Below are 12085 nucleotides of genomic sequence, written 5' to 3'. Positions count from 1 at the left end.
GGAGGTTAGACGTAGAGAGAAGAACAAGGAATAAAGAGTTACTATGGGGAGAAGACTGTGTTAGATTCAATCAACAAAATTTAAATAAGCTTGCAAGACTATGGAAGGGCAAAGGTGTTTTACTAAATGATGGGCAATTACTACCCTATCAAAATTAACATGTAAACAACCTCTTGAGTCGGATAAGAGCATTCAACAAATGTGTTCGTAGTCATCTTTAGTTTAACAAGCACAAGGAGACACATATCATTACAAAAAAGAAGACTTTTAGTGACGATTTTAAACTGTCACTAATAATAGAAAATCATCACTATTAATTGTTAGTGACGACTTAGTGACGCTTATAAATTGGTGACTATAACAGTCGTCTCAACTTACTATTAGTGACGGTTTTGGAAATCATCACTAATAACTTGGTTTCAAAGTCCGATATCATGTCTTGGCATTCCCTTTTAGAGTGGCGGCAAATGCCCAGCACATGATTGCATTTGGTGTGCCTTGCAATTGCATAAGCACTTTAAAGGTGTCTAAGTGACCGATAGGATTAGACAAACTATTGCACCCTTCGATATTCAGCATTTTAAACTTGTTAGGTAGTGGAACATCCATTATCTCTTTAGTGAAAGAAAAATCCAAAAATTTGACTGAGGACTCCCCCGAGGAGGGGTTGTTGTGAACTTCCTTCATCATTTTTCCAATTAATTGATTTTTTTTGAATTTTTATTCTAATTTTTGGTAAAGTTGTTCATAGATACCCACGTTATTTGCATCCTCCATCCTCTTCGCTAGATCAGAAGCCCTATTAACGACTTCTGGTGGGACTACAACCTTCCCATCTGACTTAAGTTCTGCTCAACTATGCTGAGGAGCAGGTTCCTTATGATTAATTTTCTGATGCAGGACCATAGTGAACATATCCTCCATCCATTTTTAGAATAGAAAGAATTCGCTTCTTGACATGCTAGAATTATCAATTGGTGCGAAATGTATGGACTGGGACGATTGATTTTCTGATTTTGAGTTGTGTGACGTGGCCATGATCAAGGATTGAAAAACCTTCCAAAAGTTGCCCACGAATGGTGTAAATTATTGTTACAGAAAATCGAATGACCTTCGTGAATCGTTCCTTGAGCACGACCACCTAAAAAAAAACAATGACAAATGACTTAGAGGATCTGAGATATACTTCAGGGGATCACTTTGATGCCTAAGTAAGTGAGTAATGTGAGGTTCTGAATTGCAACAATAGAAAGAAGTAGAAATGAGTGTGATGCTTACCTCTTCTCCAAGTCCCTTTTTATAGTGGTGGAGGTTAACCCTCCATCAATTTGACAATAATGAGCATTAATGTGCTTGCGGGGGTTATAGAAGTTTTATGGGTATTTATGTGGAGGTTTTAAGTGTAATCTTGTAACCGGCCTCTCATGAATGTGTGTACATTTAAAGTTTGCACGTCGATTATGTAGAAGGATTTAATGGTGGTTTCATAACCATTCTTACTTTTGAGTGAGGATGTTTTGAGCATTTCACTTTCAAAACTCAAGATGGTGTTCTTTTGAATCTACATATATTATATTTAAATATTGATTGATTGCATGAGATGCCAAATAACAACACTTGAATTTATAATTTAATATATGTAAAAGTTTTAAGACGACTAGCAAGTTTTCTTTTAGTTATTTACTTAGATATTGGTAAGAACAAACTATATAATTTATAATGACCTGCTTAATTTTCACCCCTTTTTCATTTTCATAATACTAAAACCATTATCACAAAACTCAGCAGATCATAATCCACCTAGATTCGTGAGTATTAGGGATACATCAGAACACATAACGGAAACCTAAGAAGCAAAAAACGTACAATCATACTATCATAAATACAAAACTAATTATCATAAAACTAGAGTTACTACATTCACTGTATTTAAGTATATACATCCCAAAATAAAACTTAGGGACATTTCCACAAAAATACAACCATCCCTACCAAAACTTATCCTTCGGAGAGGGCAGATCAACTGTACTAAATCAGCGGAACTTTACCCGCTCTTCTATCAGGGGCTCTTGAAATGTTTATAAAATTTTGGGGTGAGACACCTCTCAATAAGGGAAATAAACTAACACTAGTGTGTGGCAACATGAAAATTGTTGTGATATACATATAGTCATAAACATAACCAATAAAAATGTATATATATCATTTATGGGAAAACATATATAATCAAAACATGGCAGAATATAATAGTTTTCATAGCATAAATCATCTCATATAAATAATAATACAAAACAAACATCCCTAGTAGGTTAGCTGGCTGTTGTCATATATTAACCCCACATGACTGGGTTGTTTGGCTCGAAGGCGGGACTTGACAATGGTTGGCCGACCACTACCAAGTCAAGAGTACAGTCTGTAAGTCCGATGGGTCTGCCAAACCTGGTCAGTACACCATGGGCGCTCACACACTTCTTAATACCACATCGACCATCCAATCTCACACCACTCCATACAGTGGCGTTAACACAATATCATGATCATGATGACCATGGACACATAGCAGCGGTACCGTGCAAGTGCTAACCTAGACCAAGCCAACCAGGTTCTGATAATATATAACATATATTGAAACTGTGATACATGGATATTTCATACCATTAATTATTAAATCAATATCATCATATCGTTTTGCATGTATATATATATCATCATGAAAATCATCGGCGCATACGCTGGTATTTCATATTTTACCATAGCTCGGCCCATATGCCGACAAATCATATCCATAGCTCATCCTGTACGCTAGCAAATCATATCCATAGCTTGGCCCATACGCTGGCAAATCATATACATAGCACGACTCGTACGCCGGCAAATCATATACATAGCTCAGTCCATATGCCAGCAAATATATCAAAATCTCGGTCCGTACGCCGGTTTTCCATTATAAAAATCTATATTATTAACACATTCCCAAAAAACAGTTTTTCATTATAATTTCTACTTATGTCACACGAAATAAATTTTTCATATATCTAACATACCATCATTTTCAGCAGTATTTCCCAAATATAAATCATGTATATATAAATATATTTATTTTCCTGAAATCAAATGATGTAACAATATTCATATTTTTTATAAAATACTAGCTTAGTTTATCCCCTCACTTGATTCTTAAAAAGCCCTTGAAACAAACAGCTCCGCACTCGCAGGGTTCCCCATTCAACACCCTGAAAATGACATTTTCTAGAACTAAAGTTCAGTATTACTATGCGTATTACGCTTTCTACAACTATCAAATAACCAAATACTGAATAGAAAGTCTTACCCTGGATTTGGGATGGATTCCAACTTAGCCCCACTGACGATCCACTCTGGCAGACTTGCAGAGAACTTTCCCATGAGTGTTGTGGTGGCTTCAAATCGTCGAACCAGTAGAAAATTGGCCCAAGATCTTAGAGAAAGGGAAGGAGGGGCGTAGAGGAGAGAGAAGGAGGAGTTTTTGCATAGGTTTTCGGCTAAAAATGAATTTTACCCCTACTTATACACTGGCCTTCGTCAACGAGCCATGTCACCTCATCGACGAGTTTTGTAGAAAGTTCATCAACGAACCTGAACCCTCATCGACGAATTTTAGACTTCCAAAAATCTTCTCTCGGTATCTTCTCATCGACGAGACGGATCTTCGTCAACGAGATCCTAAAGAACCCTTGTCGACGAAACCCCTGTGTTCGTCGACGAGGCCTGGAAAATTTCTTGGAATTATCCTATCCAAAATGCAATGTTGTCGACGAAGTGGGCTGCCTCCTTCTATTCCTGTTTTCATTTCCCTTTCTTTTTGTTGTTTAACTATCATTATTCTTCGGGTCGTTATATTCTCCCCTCCTTATAAAATTTCATGCTCGAAATTTACTATTCATATAACTCATTATTCCTTAAAACAAAGCGGTCTACTTATTTTATTACTTACCCTCACTTATGACAGAAAAATACCATGGTTACATTGTCACGACCTGCTCATTTTTCACACACACACACACACACACACACACACACACACACACACACACATATATATATATATATATATTGTAATATCATCATATCATAAAATCAATACTACATATCCCACAATCCAGTTTAGCAGGTCATCATCCACTTGGACCCGTGGGTACCAGAGATATAACAAAACATACAACAGAAGCCTATGTAGCAGAAAGTATAAAATCATATACATCTCATCATAATGTGCATAACACATTCCAAATTACTACAAACACCATCTCTCAGTATATACTCCCAAAAATGGAATCTAGGGACAATTCCCACAAAAACCTAACTGTCCCTACCAAAAACTTATCCTTCGTAGAGGGCAGATAAACAACACTAATTTTGCGGGGCTTTTCCTGCTCTCCTATCCGGCGCTCCTAAAAAGTTATTAAAATTTAGGGGTGAGACACCTCTCAGTAAGGGAAATAAACTAATACTAGTGTGTGACAACATGAGTATATTGTGTTTTACATATACCATACAGAACATATTCAATACTGTTTATCAAATCTAGGAAAACATATGTATATCAAAACATGACAGAACATACTGCATTTTCATAAACATTTCTCATCTCATATCATGATAATAATAATAACATAAAAACCATCCTGGTAGGTTAGCTAGTTGTTGTCATGTATTACCCCCATATAACTGGGTTGTGTGGCTCAAAAGTGGGACCTGACAATGGTTGGACGACCACTGCCAAGTCAATAGTCTAGTCTGTAGGTCCGATAGGTCTACCCAGACTGGCCCGTACACCAGGGGCGATAATAGTACACTTCTTGAACATAACCACATCGACCATCCAATCTCACACCACTCCGTACAGTGACGTTAACATTGATATCATGATCACGAAGACCATGGACACATAGCAATGGTACCGTGCTGCAAGTGTTAGCTTAGACCAAGCCAACCAGGTTCTGATATCATATACATATACTGAAACCGTGATACATAAATATCTCATATAATTTATTTTCACATCAATATATCATTTCACACATATACGTATATCATGAAAATCATCAGTCCATACGCCGGTATTACACATTTTATCATAACTCGGCCCGTACGCCAGCTACACATAGCACAGCCCGTACGCTGGCAAATCACATAGCACGGCCCGTACGCCAGCAAATCACATGCCACGGTCTGTACGCCAGCAAACATATCCATATATATATACATAAAAACAACTCGACCCGTACGCCAATTTTCCATCATAAAAATCCATATCATCCACATTTCCAGAAAACAGCATTTCACAACATTTTTACTCATGCGACACAGTAGATTTTCCACATATTCAACATACGATTATTTCCACAATATTTTGCAAATATAGAATATATATATATATATAAACTTATACATTTTCCATGAATCAAATGATATATATATATATATACATACATATATATATATATAAGCATTTTCTCAAAAATAGAAACTAACTTAGTTTATCCCCTTACCTATTTCCTAGGAAGCCCTTAATAGAACTGTCCCACACCCACAGGGTTCCTAACTCAACACCCTGAAAATGAAAAGTTCTAGAATTAAAGTTTAGTATTTCAAAGCATACAATATTTTCCTCAACTACCAAAAACCGAAATATTGAGTAGAAAGTTTTCACCCAAAAGCATTCAAGTTTTAACAACTGAGGGGTTCCCTGACCAATACTCTGAAATTGAAAACCCCCAGTATTAAACTTCACTATTTTCATGTGCACAACATTTCTTATAACTAGCGCAAGACCAAATATGACTTAAAAAGCCTTACTTTAACTTTGGGATGATTTCCAACTAGCTTTCTCCCACGATCCGCTCCAGCAGATTTAGAGAGAACTCCGCCAGGAGTGTCATGGTGACTTCGGATTGTCGATCCGGCATAAAAATAGCCCAAAAAAGAAGAGAGAGAGAGAGAGAGAGAGAGAGAGAGCCAAAGGGGAGAGAGAGAAGAGAGTGATGACTTCTTTCATAAGATAAAAATTCAGATTTTCATATATATAAAACAGAGGATTTCGTCGACGAGCCAGTTCTTCGTCAACGAGTCCTTCACAAATTTCATCGACGAGACCCTGTATTCGTTGATGAAATTCAGGCTGCCTCAAAACCCATCTCGGTATTTTCTCGTCGACGAGCCCCTGTGTTTGTCGACGAATTCTCTTAAGCCTTCGTCGACGAATCCCATGTATTCGTCGACGAAGTCCTGCTGATCCCCCCTTTTCCATGAGTCCTTCCAAAGTTCAATGTCGTCGACGGCCTCCTTCTGTTTTCGGGTTCCATATCCGTTTTCTTTTATTATTTAACCACCATTTTATTTGGGTCGTTACATACATTTCAAGACCTGAGAGATTACATATACAAAAGAAAAATTCTCCCAAAACTATAAATGCTACACTAGCTAAACCATTACATGTACCTGCAAAAGAGATATTACCTAACTACTTACATTTTACCCGATTAGACTTCTTGGAATAAGTGCAGATACTTCTATTTCATCTGCTCCTTGGATTCCTAAGAAACCTATTCAACTGTATGATTCCTCCATAAAACTTTTACCTGAGGAATCTTCTTATTACGTAACTCCTGTACTTTTCTATCCAGAATCTGTACTGGTACCTCCTCATATACCAGTGAATCATTGAGTTCTAATTCACCATAACTGATAATATGAGAAGGATCTGGGACATATTTCCTCAACATGGACACATGAAATACGTCGTGGATCCTGGACAACATAAGTGGCAAAGCTAGCCTGTAGGCAACCGACCTCACTTTATCTAGAATCTCAAATGGACTTATAAACCTAGGACTAAGTTTACCCTTATTTTCGAACCTCATAACCCCTTTTAACAGAGCTATATTGAAAAACACATGATTACCTACATCAAATTTCAAATTCTTGCGGCGATTATCAGCATAACTTTTCTATCGGCTCTGAGCTACACTGATTCTATCTCTGATAAGTCATACTTTATCACGCGCTTGCTAAACAAGCTCTGACCCACTACTCTCCGCTCACCCACTTCATCCCAAAACAAAGGTGATCAATATCTCCTACCATATAGAGCTTCCAATGGTGTCATGTCAATGTTGGCTTGATAACTGTTATTATACGCAAATTCCACCAGCAGCATGAATTGAGTCCAACTACCCCCAAAATCCAATACGCACGCTCAGAGCATATCCTCTAATATTTGTATTGTCGTCTCAGTGTACCCATCTGATTGAGGATGGAATGTCGTGCTAAAAGACAACTGAGACCGTAGTGCTTCCTGCAAATTCTTCCAAAAACGTGACGTAAAACGCGGGTCTTGATCTGATACAATCTATACTGGCACCCCATAAGAACGAACTATCTCTTGAATGTAAATCTCCGCTTAACGGTTAAGGGAGTAGCTAATCTTGATAGGTAAAAAGTGGGCGGTCTTAGTCAAACGGTCAACAACCACCCATATGGCATTCTGGCCATGTAACGCTGTCGGCAGTCCTAACACGAAATCCATGGATATATGATCCCACTTCCATTATGGGATAAATAACGACTGGAACTGACTTGTCGGCCTCTGGTGCTCAGCTTTTACCTACTGGCACGTCAAACACTATGCTACATACTCAGCAATCTCTCTTTTCATACCACTTCACCAATACGGCTTTCGCAAATCCCTGTACATCTTCGAACTACCGGGATGAACTGTATACAAAGATCTCTAAGCTTCCTCTAAAATAGTCTTTCTGATGTCAGCATCAACAAGAACACATAACCTGGAATGGAACTGCAAAACTCCATCATCTGCAACACTGAATTCCTCCCCTTGACCACTCTGCACTCTGTCCATCAACTTTGCTAACTCTGGGTCTTCTTTCTAAGCAACTTTTATCCTCTCCTGCAGAGTAGGTTGCACTACTAAACTGGCGATACTCACTTTAGAGTCACTTCCAACTAATTCAATTGCAAGTCTCTCTAGATCCATCATGATCGAATATTGCATCACCATAGCCACCAACGTTGATTCCCTGGACTTCCTACTTAATGCATCAGCTACCACGTTTCCTTTCCTTGGATGATAACTGATGGTACAATCAAAATCCTTAATTAGATCCAACCACCTTTTCTGTTTCATATTCAGTTCCTTTTGAGTGAAAAAGTACTTTAAACTCTTATGGTCGGAAAAGATTTCACACTGCTCGCCATACAGGCAATGCCTCCAAATCTTCAATGTGTGTACAACTGTAGCCAATTCAAGATCATTGGTAGGGTAGTTCTTTTCATATTCTTTCAACTACCTAGAAGCATACACCACCACCCTGCCATGCTACATCAACACACGGCCAAATCCTTTCAAAGACGCATCACTGTAAATGACATAACCTTTACCCCCTGACGAGATGACCAATACTGGTGTTGTGACAAGCCTCTGCTTTAATTCTTGGAAACTTTGCTCACAACTGTCGTCCCACTCAAATTTGACATCCTTCTTTGTCAGTCGTGTCAAAGGCCCTAACAAAGCTGAGAATCCCTCAACGAAACGACGGTAATTGCCAGCTAGCCCCAAGAAACTTTTGATCTCTTGGACATTCCTCGGTCTAACCCAATTCACTACGGCCTCAACCTTACTAAGATCCATAGAAATACCATCTCCAAATACAACATGCCCTAAGAACACGACCTTCCCAAGTTAGAATTCACATTTACTAAACTTGGCGTACAACTTCTTTTCCTGAAGCGTCTGCAGAACCTACCTCAAGTGCGTCTCATGCTCCTCATAGCTCTTAGAATAGACCAGTACATCATCAATAAAAATGACAACAAATTGGTCTAGGTATTGGTGGAAGATTCTGTTCATCAAGTCCATAAATACTGCAGGAGCATTCGTCAAACCGAACGGCATAATAAGAAACTCGTAATGCTCGTACCTAGTCCTGAAGGCCGTCTTCGAGACGTCTTCTTTTTTCACTTTTACTTGATGATAACCAGATCTAAGGTCAATCTTCGAATACACCCGTGTACCCTGGAGCTGGTCAAATAAATCGTCGATACGGGGTAGAGGATATTTGTTCTTGATTGTCACTTTATTAATCTCCCTATAATCTATACACATCCTCATAGACTCGTCCTTCTTCTTCACGAATAATACTAGAGCTCCCCACGGAGATACACTAGGTCGTATGAAACCTTAATCAAGTAAATATCTTTTAGTTCCGCCAACTCTGCTGGCGCCATTCGATACAGTGCTTTAGAGATTGGTGTTGTACCTGGAAGTAGATCAATAGGAAAATCTACCTCACGATCAGGTGGCAAACCCGGTAATTCATCTGTAAACACATCAATAAACTCCTTTACTACTAGCGTACTAGTAAGTTTCAATTCATTCTCTGACATTTCCTTCACAATTGCCACAAACCCTTGACAACCACTCAGCAGTAGTCTCTTGGCTTGGATAGCTGAAACTAGCTGAGGCAGGGATTGCACCTGCGACCCTACGGACTTATATTCCACTCGTCTCGAAGGTATGAATATCACTTCTCGTGCTTAGCAATCTATGCTGGCAAATATTAGCTGCTAGCCAATCCATGTCAAATATAACATCAAACTCGTGCATGTCCAGCACTATCAGATCAGCAAACAGAATTCCCCTTTAAATATCAAATGAACAATCCTAGAGTACCTTACTACATCTCACTACAGATCTAGTTGGTGTAGACACTAACAATTCAACATCTAATGGTTGTGTTTCAGCCCTACATAATTTAATGCACCCCAAAGACACGAACGAGTGTGTAGCTCCTGAATCAAACAATGCAATAACTTTAAAAGAAAGCATAATAACCATACATGTCACCACGTCACCTGCCCTCTCAGCCTCACTCGGCGTCAGAGTAAATACCCTAGCTGGAGCCATATTCCTCTGCTGCCCCCCATGTGGCACCTGATAACCTCCCCAGTATGGTTTGGGAGCTAGAACTGCTTCTAGTGGTGTACGACAGTCTCACACCATGTGCCCCGGTCTACCGCAGTGGTAGCAGACAACTCCACCTGCTCGACACTCTCCCTAGTGTCTTCTCCCATAAGTCTGGCACACAAGGGGGCCCTGCACTACCTAAACCTCGCGTCCTCCTGTCTTCTACCTCCACCCTCTACCATCGTTTCCTCTCCTCTACTGACCCGGTCTATGACCCTGCTGATAACCTGTATATGCAGATCTCTTCCTCTGTCCCTACTCCTCTGCATCCAACCGCTCACCAACCTCTACCAAAGCTGCCCTGTCAACTAATTCAATAAAGTCCTGGATCTACAGTACTACCACATGCTTAAATATACTCTGCATCAAGCCTCTCTCAAACTGTCTCGCCTCCTTCACTTCATCAGGGACAATATACGGGGTGAAACGAGAGAGCTCAATAAAACGTGCCGCATACTGCTGGACGGATAGCTGTCCTTGTTTCAAACTTAGGAACTCTTCTACTTTAGCCTCCCTCAAAGTAACTGGAAAATACCTATCAAAGAACAATTCTTTAAACCGATCCCGTGTCATGGTTATCAGCATCACCCTCTACTGCTCCAACAGTCTCGCCGCAGCTCACCACCTCTCGGCTTCTCCTGTCAGTCTATAGGTGGTGAAAAGGGCCTTCTATTTTTCTGTACACTGTAGCACCGCCAAAACTCTCTTAGTCTCCTGTATCCATTTCTCAACAGTTGCAGGATCAACTCCTCCTGAAAAGGTCGGATGATTCATCTTCGTAAACTTCTCTATAGTGCACCTATGGCCTGCCGGCGGCCCACCCTGCTCCCTGGAGCTCCTAGCTATCTTAGCCATAACCTGCTGAGCCACGCTACATAATACGGCGTCAGAGTTAGTCCCACTTGCACCTGATGGCCCTGCTCCATCACGACCACTCGCATGGGCACTACTTCCTCCTGGATCCATCCTGAAAAATAACAAATGTAACTTAGAAATTGTAACGTCCTCCATATTTCTTTATATAAAATGTAACATAATAAATGGAAAAGTCACCCCGAACCTGTGGGTAACAGGGACACTTCAATCACAGCGGAAACCTAAGCAGCAGTAAATAAAAAATCAAAATCATCCATCCATAAAGCATAACACCAGAGTTTACTACAAAATCATAAAACTGTATTTTTATACATCCTCATAAACATCAAAATAACTCTAGGGTCGAACACAAAATAATTCTGACCCTAGTGCAAAATCTCACCCTCCTAGCGGGGTAATACTACTGACTCCACGGTGGCTACGATCCGCCGATCACTCAGGGTCTCCTGAAAAATTAATTAATGTTGGGGGCGAGACACTTCTCAGTAAGAGAAAATAAACTAAATAAAGTTATGTGGAAACATGAATATTTAAGGCATTTATATATATATAGTACATTTCATATTTCTGTAAATTTTCATCACATCATACTGGATAATCACATACTTTCATATTTACTAATAAATCATATCGTACATAAAACATTTGTGATAACTAATAATACTAAAAACATACGCAAGATGAATAACTAGCTAATGTCATGTATTACCCCCCATGAAGGGTTGTGCAGTCCGAAGGCGGGACCCGACAATGGCTAGTTAACCACTGCCGAATCAAATATGTCTGTAAGTACGATAAGCCCGCCACACCTTGGTCCAGACTGCTAGATGGACGTCCACACTCTGCTGAAAGCCTCATCAACTATCCATCTCCCACCCCCTCATGGGGTGGTTAGCACTAATATGAATATAGATATCTTATCTACATAGCTACGGTATCGAGCTCCTGAACTGAACTAAATTAACATCTGGGTTCTGGTAACATATAGTACATGATAGTATAGCATCTTTCATAATTACGGCCTCGTGCCGAATATTTCATAAACACGGCCTCGTGCCAATCATACGTAAATACGACGTCATGCCGAAATCATACATAAATACGTATATCATTCTGAAAATAATTAATCTATCATGTATTTTCAACATCATAATGTACTGTAGTCTTTCATAATTTCTCAAAGCA

Source organism: Malania oleifera, unplaced genomic scaffold (assembly GCF_029873635.1).
Source record: "Malania oleifera isolate guangnan ecotype guangnan unplaced genomic scaffold, ASM2987363v1 ctg291, whole genome shotgun sequence".
Taxonomy (NCBI): domain Eukaryota; kingdom Viridiplantae; phylum Streptophyta; class Magnoliopsida; order Santalales; family Ximeniaceae; genus Malania; species Malania oleifera.
Note: the sequence above shows the minus strand (reverse complement) of the source record.